The sequence below is a fragment of the Oryza sativa genome, chromosome 3 (genome assembly GCF_034140825.1).
Source record: "Oryza sativa Japonica Group chromosome 3, ASM3414082v1".
Classification (NCBI taxonomy): Eukaryota; Viridiplantae; Streptophyta; class Magnoliopsida; order Poales; family Poaceae; genus Oryza; species Oryza sativa.
Genome location: NC_089037.1, coordinates 19,538,880 through 19,549,912, shown reverse-complemented (window position 1 = coordinate 19,549,912; position 11,033 = coordinate 19,538,880). Strand labels below are relative to the sequence as shown.

General features: G+C 44.8%; 1 long non-coding RNA gene across 1 annotated transcript; it reads right to left on the bottom strand.

The window, feature by feature from the left end:
* Positions 1 to 542: 542 nt before the first annotated feature.
* Positions 543 to 8,808, bottom strand: LOC136355852 (uncharacterized). Its single transcript, XR_010740377.1, has 3 exons — positions 7,623 to 8,808; positions 3,910 to 4,066; positions 543 to 677 (listed from the first exon to the last, which is right to left on the bottom strand). It is a non-coding gene; the product is annotated as an uncharacterized lncRNA (long non-coding RNA).
* Between the last annotated feature and the right edge of the window lie 2,225 nt (positions 8,809 to 11,033).

Below are 11,033 nucleotides of genomic sequence, written 5' to 3'. Positions count from 1 at the left end.
CGAATTCATCCATCTCTATCCGTGTCCTTTTGTTCAGGACTAGACCGAGCACCGAGTTAAGCCTTACCAATTAGTCATGTGGTTAGTACGGTAGTGCTTTGCAACAGAGGCCTGAGCTTAATCCTTGGCCGGGGTTCTACTTCCCACAACTGGCATGCACCCAAACCCCACCGGAAAACAGGTTTTAGGGGTTTTGAAAGAGGAAGAGTGGGGCATGTCCAATTCCACCATAAGCCAACCATTCCATAGTGTCCAAGTGATATGAGAATTCCCAAAGTCTAAAGTTATAAAACCACCTAGTGTTGCCTAATTAATCAGCGAAGCATCTACCTAAATTCATACAAATGGAACCATGAATGGAGTACCCACTAGTTGGGGTTTTATTTTCCTTGGGTGAACAAGGTAATAATAAACAATAACAATGATAAGGCTATAACAAGGATTAATAGGAAGTGCTAAATAAAATAGTGATAATGCGGGAATTTAAATAAAGCGGTAATGCAATAATTTAAATCAAAATAGTTTTATATACTAGGATTCAATATGCTCAAGGGTGATGCGACTTGCCTTGCTCAGAGAGAACGGCCTTCCGAACCATCGGCGACGACAGCGAACCACGCTTCGGGAACCTCCGGAATGACATAAGCTACGCGAAGCACACAAGCAAAGCTACAAGCCTATAAAGAAGCAATAACAATACATAAAAAGAAAGCACATGGTTCTTTGGGTTATAACAAACATTAGGAGACTTGAACGGGTCGATTCGGGGTTCGTATGACCAAGACATGGTCATCCAAAGTTTACTGCTGTTACATGAAGATTTGCGGATTATTATAATTAGGCTTTGCAACTATAAAACATGTGTAAGCGCTAGCCTGGAAAAGACAGGAAGGCTGCGCTTGTCGACATGCAGACCCCACATGTCAACCCAAAGGCCCACGGTAGACCGAGTACACAGAGACGGTCCACGGGTCGACGGAAGCGGACCCTGTTTGTCAACCAAGGTGAGTGGCCGACAAACGGACTCCACTAGACACCATGCGGGCTGCACACGTGGAAACCACGCGACTACCGAGCGGGCACACTAACACGGTCACCACATGCACACATGAACGACTACTGACACCGGTACACGGGTACCTGGGTCGACAACCGCACGACGGGCACGGGGCGACACCAAAAGGACGAGAACGGGGTAGCGAGAAGAGGGATCCTTACCACCACAAGACGAGGCGCGGAACGACGATGACGAACGGGCGCGGCGGAGACGGCTCGGGGACAACGGAGGCGAACGGTGATGGAATGACTTCGGTGGTGATCCTTGGACGAAGGCGAGACGAGGCCTGCACAAGGCTTGACGACACGGAGCCGAGGACGAAGACGACGAAGAGGCTGCAGCACACTTGACGAAACGCGATCGGCTTGACGGAGGGACGAACGCCATGACGACCGGGAATGACGAGAGGGCGATGATGACCGGGCCGGTGGGGAGGCGACGAGGGCAGCCGGCAGCAGCTGCACGGATGCGAGGACGGCATGGAACACGCCGCTGCAATGCCGACGACGGTGGCGGCGCAGCAAGATGACGTGCCGGCGAGGAGGATCGGCCGACCGGAGGAGGGGATGGCGACGTCGGATGGAGACGACGATGACAAACACCGGCGGGGTACGGGTGGAGGGGAGGCGAGGCCGAGGGCGACGTTGCCGCTGCGATGCCGGAGGAGACGACGACGTCGGCCGGCACACGGGCACGGAGGAAGGAGTGGCCGAAGGAAACGTCGGTGAGGTGGAAGGAGAGGCTAGGGTGGAGGTCGATGCCGCGGTACCGAAGGAGGAGATGGCGACGTCGGCAACTGGAGGTGGTGCAGTGGCGGCAACACCACTGGACGTCGACGAGGACGCGCCTCCGGCGGTCACCGCGCGAAATGGAGGGCAGGCCGGGGGAGAGGAGGCGGCTGCGACGCCGAGAATGGTGACAGCACGGCCTACCGGTGCATGGGCGAGGCGGCAAAGGCGGCTGGAGGTGGCCGGCGACACGGGAGAGAGAGAGGAGGGCTGCGGGGAGAGGCGGTGCGGCCACGGGGTGGCACGGGAGGAGGCTAAAATGAGAGAACAGAGGAAGAGGATCCCATTTTATAGCGGAGGGGAGCTAGCCGGGCACGGGAGAGGGCGGAACGGCGCCGAGAATGGCTGCCGGCGGCCATGGAAGGTGGCCGGGGATGGCGCGGCCGTTCCGGGCGATTGAGGGTGCCATTCAAGGTGGAAATTAGGGGGGATTGAAGAGGAAGGAAATGGGATTAATTCCCCCTAATCAATTTGGAAAGAAGGGAATTGATTCGCGCAGATTTGAGGGAGGAAATTGATAGGGTTTCATGGGAGAAGGAGGAGCCGGGCGGGAGGAGGACGACGACCGGGTGGGTGGGACCCACCAGTCCGCGCGGTCAGCGCGCGTGCGGCGCGCGTGCGCGGGAGGGCTGCGGCTCGGCTTGGGCCGGGGCAGGCCTAGGCGGGAGGAGGAGAGGAGGGAGTGGGACGGGAAGGAGAGGAGAGAAGTGCGGCCCGGGAGAAAGAAGGGAGGGGGAGGGAGATGGGCCGGGGGGGGGGAGAGGAGGCCCGAGAGAGGAGGGAAAATGGAGGGAGGAGAGAAAGACTTTGGGATGAACTCGGCCCAAAGGCGGAAGGAGGATTATTTTTAGTTTTCTTTTTAATAAACTTTGATAAAGGTTGTTGTTGCTTATAGTTATTTCCGGTGTTCTGAAAATTCAAGTAAAATTTGAGGGCTCCTTTTTGACCAAGGAGAATTTAACAAAAATTCTCCGGGCCACATTCGAATTTTTCTTGTTTGCTTTTTAAGGTTTGCCAATTTCTTTTCGAGTTTTAATTAATTCTATTATTCCTTTTAGAGAATGATTTTTATTTCGAGATGAATTTATCAGGACGTGACACCTCTGGCCATAGTAAAACTATTCGAATAGCCGTGCCCGCGGTAAATGGCGGGTTGAGCAATATTTTTCGTGATTAGTCTCACACCTCTCACAATAATTATTGATGCTATAACTGGTAATAATTTGCTTAGCTCCTGGTTTGGAGTTAGATCTGTACAGCCGGGTATGTTTGTTCAGGATGGTTGGGCCTAAGCAGCATGGGTGTGCTGTTCAGTGTTGATTAATATTGATGATTAATTACTCTACTGTTTTACTACTCTTAAATGTTTGCTTAATGCTAGTTTTCCAAATGAGCCTATATTATGCCATCCTTCGGTATCCTTGTGCACTTGCATATTTGCTGTGTGGCTTGCGGAGTATTCCATGTACTCACCTTGCAATAATCAATCAAACCTCAGTTGAAGAGAAGTCGCAAAGAAGAGGACGTTTGGCTTATACCCAAGTTGAGCTTCCTGTGGGAGTGGAGCCGGAGCTTCGCTAGACCATTAATCCACTGCTGTTTTTCTTTTCTTTTGTAAGTATGCAATGTTATTATTTTGATGGACTTGTATATTAAATTGTCAGTTTGTGTACCTCGGCTGATTCCTGGACGAGGATTTTATGCACAAATAACTTCAGAAATTACTAGTGAATTTCTGGGCATGACACGACGTGTCGTGGGGTTGTGTCTTGTGGGTACAGTTGTACACCTCTGATCAGAGTAAAAACTATTTGAATAGTTGTGGCCGCGGTTATGTGCGGTCGACCAAATTCACCGTGATTAGAATCACCCCTAGATTAGCTTAATGGAACTGGTTAGTTCAGGTGGTGGATTGGGCCTATCTCAACGTGGTGTAGCGTTGAGCAGGGATTGGTTAGTATTGATTAATTATTACAATTGTTTTACTACTTTCAACTACTGCTTTTAAATGCTAGCTTTATGCAAATGACCCCTAGCCTCCTTTGGATATATTTTGCATCATACCTTCCCTTCCTGTATGACTTGCTGAGTAAAGTGGATAGTACTCAGTCTTGCTCTCTCTTCCCCACACCAGAGCTGAAAATCTTCCCAGTTGGAGCTCTCCCGGAGAAGTTGGGTTCGTCGTTGCCGTCAAGGATGCCTGTGGAGTGGAGTCGCCCCACTGCAGGAGTCAGGCTTTCAAGATTAGCTCGCCTTTCTCTTTTCCGCTGCATTTGTAATCTTTTAATGTTTCTGTAAGACATGGATCTGTATGTCAACAATTATCGTTTGTATACCCTGGCTGGTCCTGGACAGGGGTTTTAATGCACATTCAGCTTAGAGATTCTGGTTCATGAATTTCTGGGTGTGACAAGTTGGTATCAAAGCCGACCTTGATTGTAGGACAAGCTAACTGGAAACCCTAAGAGCCCTTCGAATCCTTTTCATTTGCATATGCTCTTTGCAATTGGATTTGTTTCGGGAAAATGAGGGTTTGTTCTTGTGGTTGATGGGAAAAATCTTGATCGCTTGTTCAATTGAAATTTATGAAAATGAGATCAGTCTAGGGTTTTAGTAAAATTCTAGTTTGAATTTATTTGACAGTCAATCGGGATTTATCGGGGTATATGCGTTAATTCGTGTCTAGACTTGATGGGGCGCAATCTTTATGCGCATCATTACTACTATGTAGTATCTATTTTGGGCATTAATTTATTGCTTAGTTAGTGTCATTTCATGTACAATGCTCTATGCATAAAAAAAATAGTGCTTGGCTAGATACTTGAGTTATTTGTTGTTTTGTTTAATTTGGATTTGAGCGTGCATTAGTTCCTACCCCTTGTCTTCCTTAGATGTCAGACCTGTTCCTTGATCACAAGTGTCGCTCCAAGCTTCAGAGACACCGCCTTTAGCTTTATTGTCTTCTTAGTTGTATGCTTGGTTTCTGTGTTTAGGTTTGTTGCTTGTGGGTTAGTCGGCGGTCGATATCATGTGTCAGTGGTATGGTTGCCTGAATTAGGAGTTGCTTGCCTCCTTTGTAGTGTTTTAATTCAAGTCAGATCAATTGCAGTTAAATTTATAATAAAGATTAGTTTCTAAGCCATCTGTTTTCTTCCTTTTCTCTTATTTCTATCTATCCCCTCAAGATGAAGTCAAGGAATGGTCGCAGTGTCTCCAATGACGCCAGTGGCAGCGAAGAGCAGATCAATGGAGCACACGCCAACGGTGCAACTGGCAGCAGTTCATCGCCACCGTTCGAGAACCGAACGATCACTCAGGTGCTGGACAACCATACTCAGATGATGACAACGATGACGAAACAAATGCAGCAACATTACCATCAGATGTTGCAGCAGACGCAGCAGAACCAACAGTTTGGTCCTCCACCATCGCACCTGTCCAAACTGTTAGACTTTCTCCATATAAAGCCACTAACTTTCTCAAGCACCACCAATCCAATGGAGACCAACGACCGGCTCCATTCTATTGAGAAGAAGCTGAACCTTTTCCATTGCAACGACCAAGAGAAGGTTGCTTTTGCTACACACCAGCTGTAGGGTTCCGCTTATGCCTGGTGGTAACCCGTCCAGCTGCAATGGAGGTTACGTGGGTAGAGTTTCGTCAAAGCTTCAGGAAGGCATAGGTTCCTGAGGGGATTGTGGCACAAAAGGAGAGTTCTGTTCTTTGCAACAAGGAACCAGCATAGTTACAGAGTATTTGCACGAGTTCAACCGCCTCGGGCGCTACGCTCCTTAGGACGTGTACACCGATGCCGAGAAGCATGAGAAGTTCATGTCAGGTCTTGATGATGAATTGACCAATTAGATGATCTCCAGAGACTCTGAGGACTTTGAGAAGCTTGTGGACAAGGCTATCCGTCAGGAGGAGCAGCACAACAAAATGGACCGAAAAAGGAAGACTAGTCAGTTCAGGGTTTCCCCGGGGAACAATCAGAAGCCTCGCTTCATGACTGGACAGCAGGTTCGATCTTCCACCATGATTATCTGTCAGCACCATCCCTACAACAGCGTCAACCACAACAGTAGTGGGCAGCACCACCACCACCAAACTCCTCACCCACTAATGGCTCCAATTCAGTCAGGTCTGCCAGCTATGTCAGCTAAGTTAGAACAGCCTGTTGACGGTCGTTACCGATAAATTTCGACAGTCACTATAACTAAAATAATGGAGAACTAGCTATGCATACAATGTATGTTTATTTCCAAATAATATATTTCCACTTGTACTTGGAGAATAACATGTTGCAGGAATTTATCAAATAAAATAAAGAGAAAATGGAGAAAACCTCACTCCTAAGCAAGCAAATGGATAAGATGGGCCCACATGTAATACGAGTAACTGGGAAGATGGCAAGACAGAATCTGTCTCGCAACTTTTCCCAACTACCGTTTACACATCCAACGGTAGAGGTGTACCATTGCTTCGCTCTCTCTTGAAGGGTGAACGGAAATAATTTCCACCATACAATTTCTTGTCTCATGCCACGAATCTTAAGGCATGAGTAGACTTGTTCAAAGTCCCGTAGATGATGGTGGAGATTTTCTAGATCTAAGCCAGAAAAAGGGTTTTTCCTTAACCATGCTGATGAGTTCGGCGCGAATTTCATAGCTAGTTGTATAAATCGGCTCCGATGAAGGAGGTGGCTCATAGAATTCGCCCCTAGGAGCAGACACCTCGAAGAGAGGTTGCTCCATAGTTGAGAAGAGTTTAAAAGGAATGCTTCTCTGGGTAGCAGGGGTGGAGGAAGAATAAAAAACAAAAAAGAGATACGAGGATGAACTGGGTTCGGAAATGATTAGCAACCGTTCCCCAGCAACGACGCAAGATATGCTTGTTGGTAATTCTTATGGTCATGGATAAAATCCGCAAGCGCACGGATATACCGATGTCTAAGGGAACGTGTACGGTCAGATCTTCTTCCGGTTCATCCAAGGACACCTAGCAAAGGATAGGCTAGGATAGAGAGGATTTACTAGTGAGAAACAGTGTCAAGGGAAAGCTTATGTTTAATCCTAACACAATACTTCAGGTACTGGCAACCCGCTGTTCCTAGATGTCGCTCTACTACGTACCCGGTCAGGGAGGACTTAAGTGATCTTGAGGGCTGTCACCACCTCCACACCTATGTTGGTATTTCTTACGATCACAGATAGAATCCGCAAGCGCACGGATATACCAATGTAGCACTTCCCCTATGGAGTATTCCAAGGGTATCGAATCCAAGGGAACGTGTGTGATTATCTCTTCCTCCGGTTCATCCAAGGACACAAAGCTAACGTGGGCAGAGGGCAGAGAGGATTTCCTAATGAGAAACAGTGTCTAGGGAAAGCTTAAGTTTAATCCTAACGCAATACTTCAGGCGCTGGCAACCTGCTGTTCCTAGATGTCGCTCTACTACGTACCCGGATAGGGAGGACTTAAGTGCTATTGAGGGCTCTCACCACCTCTACACCCACCTCAAACGTACTGTGGGATACGCAGCAACCACTGGAGATTAATTACCCAGACACCACGTCTACGCAATTAATAACTACTCTAGTGCCGATCAAACACTAAAGCAATCACTATAAATAAATGGACTACAGTGAACAATGATCCCGTATGCTAATTAGGAACTAACCAAAATGTAATTCTCACTAAGTAAATCTTAAATACTCATAATGATATTTCTATTAAAGCAGAGTAATTAAGAAGATACAAAAGTAGAAAGAGATTACCGACAACTCCGGGATTCCTCCGATTCCTTCTACCTTACTCTCTCGCTATTCTAATATGCAATAAAGTACACTAGAGCCTCTTGTAATTTAGCTCATGCTTTGGTGTGTGTGAATGAGGGAGAGGAGAGGGGTATTTATTGGTGGAGAGTTGCCTTGGGAGAGTGGAGATGCTCTAAGCATCCTATGAGCATATTCCCTCTAGCTTTATCTCCTCTTGACAAGTGTCCTCTCTATGACGGTTTCCACTGGTAGAAATGGCCACAACCATCATTGGGATGAGTAGTACAACCGTCATACTGAATATGGGCTGGACTGGGCCAGCTAGGGGTTCGGCCGAACCACCCTGGTTGGCTCCCCTGGCCCACATCTTTCTTCAGGATGCTGACATGTGGGCCCCACTTCTTGATGCTCCATTTTTTGGCTCAAAATGATTGCACATTTTATATATTGTAGCTCAAAACCATGTGAGTTTATCAGAGCAAAATATATTTCCATTCTTTATGCTCATTCTTTCCCAACTTAGGTGGTTGATCACCTGCATATAAATATACACCAACACTCATGGAAATTGTTAGAAATAAATCCTACAACTATGTTAGAAGTTTCACATTTATGGTTTTATGCAGGTTTTGACGGCTTTATTTTGGCACTTAACTGCCGTCAACAAAACCCCCCACACTTTGCTCTTTACTCGTCCCGAGTGAAGGTTAAGGATTAATGTGGAATAAAATTTCCCAAGATATAATACAAGTACACAAATTATTCTAAGCCATACCTGTACCTGTGAACTATTGAAGTGTCTAACTTACCATCTTGGGCAATTGATGAATGGAACGATCGTGACTCAAGTCCTCCTTAATCCTCCTATCAATCTCTTGGGATTTTTATATATTTTCGCAAAGTAGCTATACTCTTCGAATAAATCTCTCAAATCACTCACGTGGTTTGATTTGCGGATCCTCACCAAGGCATGGTTGCCGATTTGTCCCTATTCTAAAAGGCTATATAGGTGGAGCTCGGTAGGGATCAATCGGGGCATACCTGCATCAGGTATATTGCAAAGCCAAAATACCAGACCGAAGGAGATAGCAAGTCATACTTTCTGATCAAGAATGTGCATGTGTGTGATATGTGTATGTGTATAAAAAAAATGTGTGGATGGAAAAGGAAAATAAAAGATAACAACTCCTTTGGTATACCTCCTCCTCCAATTCTTTCTCTTGGAAATTTAAGAGAGTGCATGGCTATTTCTTTTCCTCTTTTTATTTCATCATGCCCCATACTTCGTATGAGCAAGATTCTCTTTATTATTATTATTATTTTTTTCATCAATGCTCCATTCTTGTATGAGAAAGACTTTATTTTTTTCCTTCTTTTTCATAGCCACGCCTTTCTCTCTGTTTCTTTTTTTCTTTGAAAGAATTTTGAAAGAAGAGGCATAAATGACATGGAGTATTTATTTTGTGGATAATGGATAAAATAAATGATGGATGAGGGATGCTAGCTTCCAGTGTAGAAGTTTAGCATAGTGTGTGTATGTGGAGTGTGGTGTGATCTTGATCATGAAAGTATGAAAGCATCTCACATGGGTGACAATAATTTGACAAAGCTGAATGTAATGCCAAGCAGCCTAAACATATATCAGAATTTTGCAATGAGAATTATATATGGCCTTAGTAGGTAATAATATAGTTACTAAGGAGTATTGCTCGAAAAAGTTTTTATTTTCGCAAAATAAAATCCCAAGTATCATGACAGTTGTATAGGAATTTCTTTTGTCATAACCATATCACATAACTTAGATTAGCAAGGTTCCCTATGATAGATGTTAGTTCACAAGTGACAAGTGTTAGCAAAGAATAAAAAGTATACATGATTAATCATAGGAGAACTTTATTTGTTGAGAGTTAAGGTTTTCAATTTTCATTTGGAGTCAAACTAAATTTGTATTCAATTTTTCCGCAAAAGTTTAACTCACAAACTAGGGAGGATAAGGAAGGAGACATGCAAACCTGACCACACGGTAGAAGGGTGACAGAGCTGGTCCAAGCAAGGGTCGGGCGAACACTTGGTTCGGCCGACCTAGCCAGGACATGGTTCTGATTGCCGAATTTTGTGCGCGGCCGTCAGCTGGTGTTCATCAGGTTGTCATGTTGAGTTGATGCTATTGCGCGTCGGGAGTTCCGAAAAGACTCCCCCACACTTGTTTTGTACCTTGTCTTTATTCAACAAAAACCATAAAAAGCAAAATGGGCTTCCACCGGGTTGAAATACCGGTGAGCCAAATTTTATTCAAATAACTCTAGGCGCATGAAGTGCCTATTTTTTATTTCATTTTCATTTTTTTATTTTTTTATGGCAACAATGAGAATGGTGGTTATCCTAGCAGGGCGGATATATGACGTCATGATTCACAGGGTGTTTGAGATTCTTACCAGATTGTACTTACCAAGCTTTGAACCAAATCGATGGTAACAAAGTGTTGCATTTGCTTTGCTTGGTTCCCTGTGCATCTCTCTCATAAACCAAGGATCTTGGTATGGATGTTGGAGTTATTGTACACTGCTCCTTAGTTGTCTTTTTTATTTCCTGCAAAATGTTAGTGGACAACAAATACCCGAGGGACTACAAAGATTTGAAAAGATTTTATCATAGCCTCAAGATTAGTTGTTCACATCCATACTAAAAAGGAATTGGATTCTAAACTTAAAGCGCGTGGATCCCACCAATTTGCCATAATTTTATTTTGTCATTTTTATTTCTTTTTACTCGAGAGTCATTTCTTTTATTATTAAAAACATTTTTTTCAAAAAAAAATTTTTGTTCACCAAACTTTTATTCAAGCAAAACTCATACAGGGCTGAGATAAACTTATATAACATAGAAAAGGAGCATTTGGAAATATACGTACCGTGTACCTTGAGAGGTGATATGTTTCTCCTTTGTATGTTTTGGCAATTGATTTGTTCCTGGCCCTTGACTTACCTCCAGTGTGACTCGTGCTTGAGAACTCACCCATCAGATTGAATAATTTCCTGTAGGGGTTAGTCCACGAAGGGTATACATCCAAAGTCCATGAAAGTACTGGCTCTACGGTTCATTTAAACAAACTTGACACCATGTCAACTTTGATTAAAGCAAGCTATTTATCCTAAGCATCATGCTTAATTTGAGAAGCCTATGAATGTCGACGACCACCCAAACCATAACATATGAAAATAGACCGAGGACGCATAACCATGCATGATCAAGCCAGACTCAACTAGAGATAAGTATGAGTAATAGTAATGGTGAATCTTTTGTTGTATACCTGAGTATATTTACAGCCAGCATGATGTATATGTTGAAATCTTTGGAGCGGTGGCACGGTCAAATGTGATTGTTGTTCTTTCCTCCATCTGGATGCAGGTT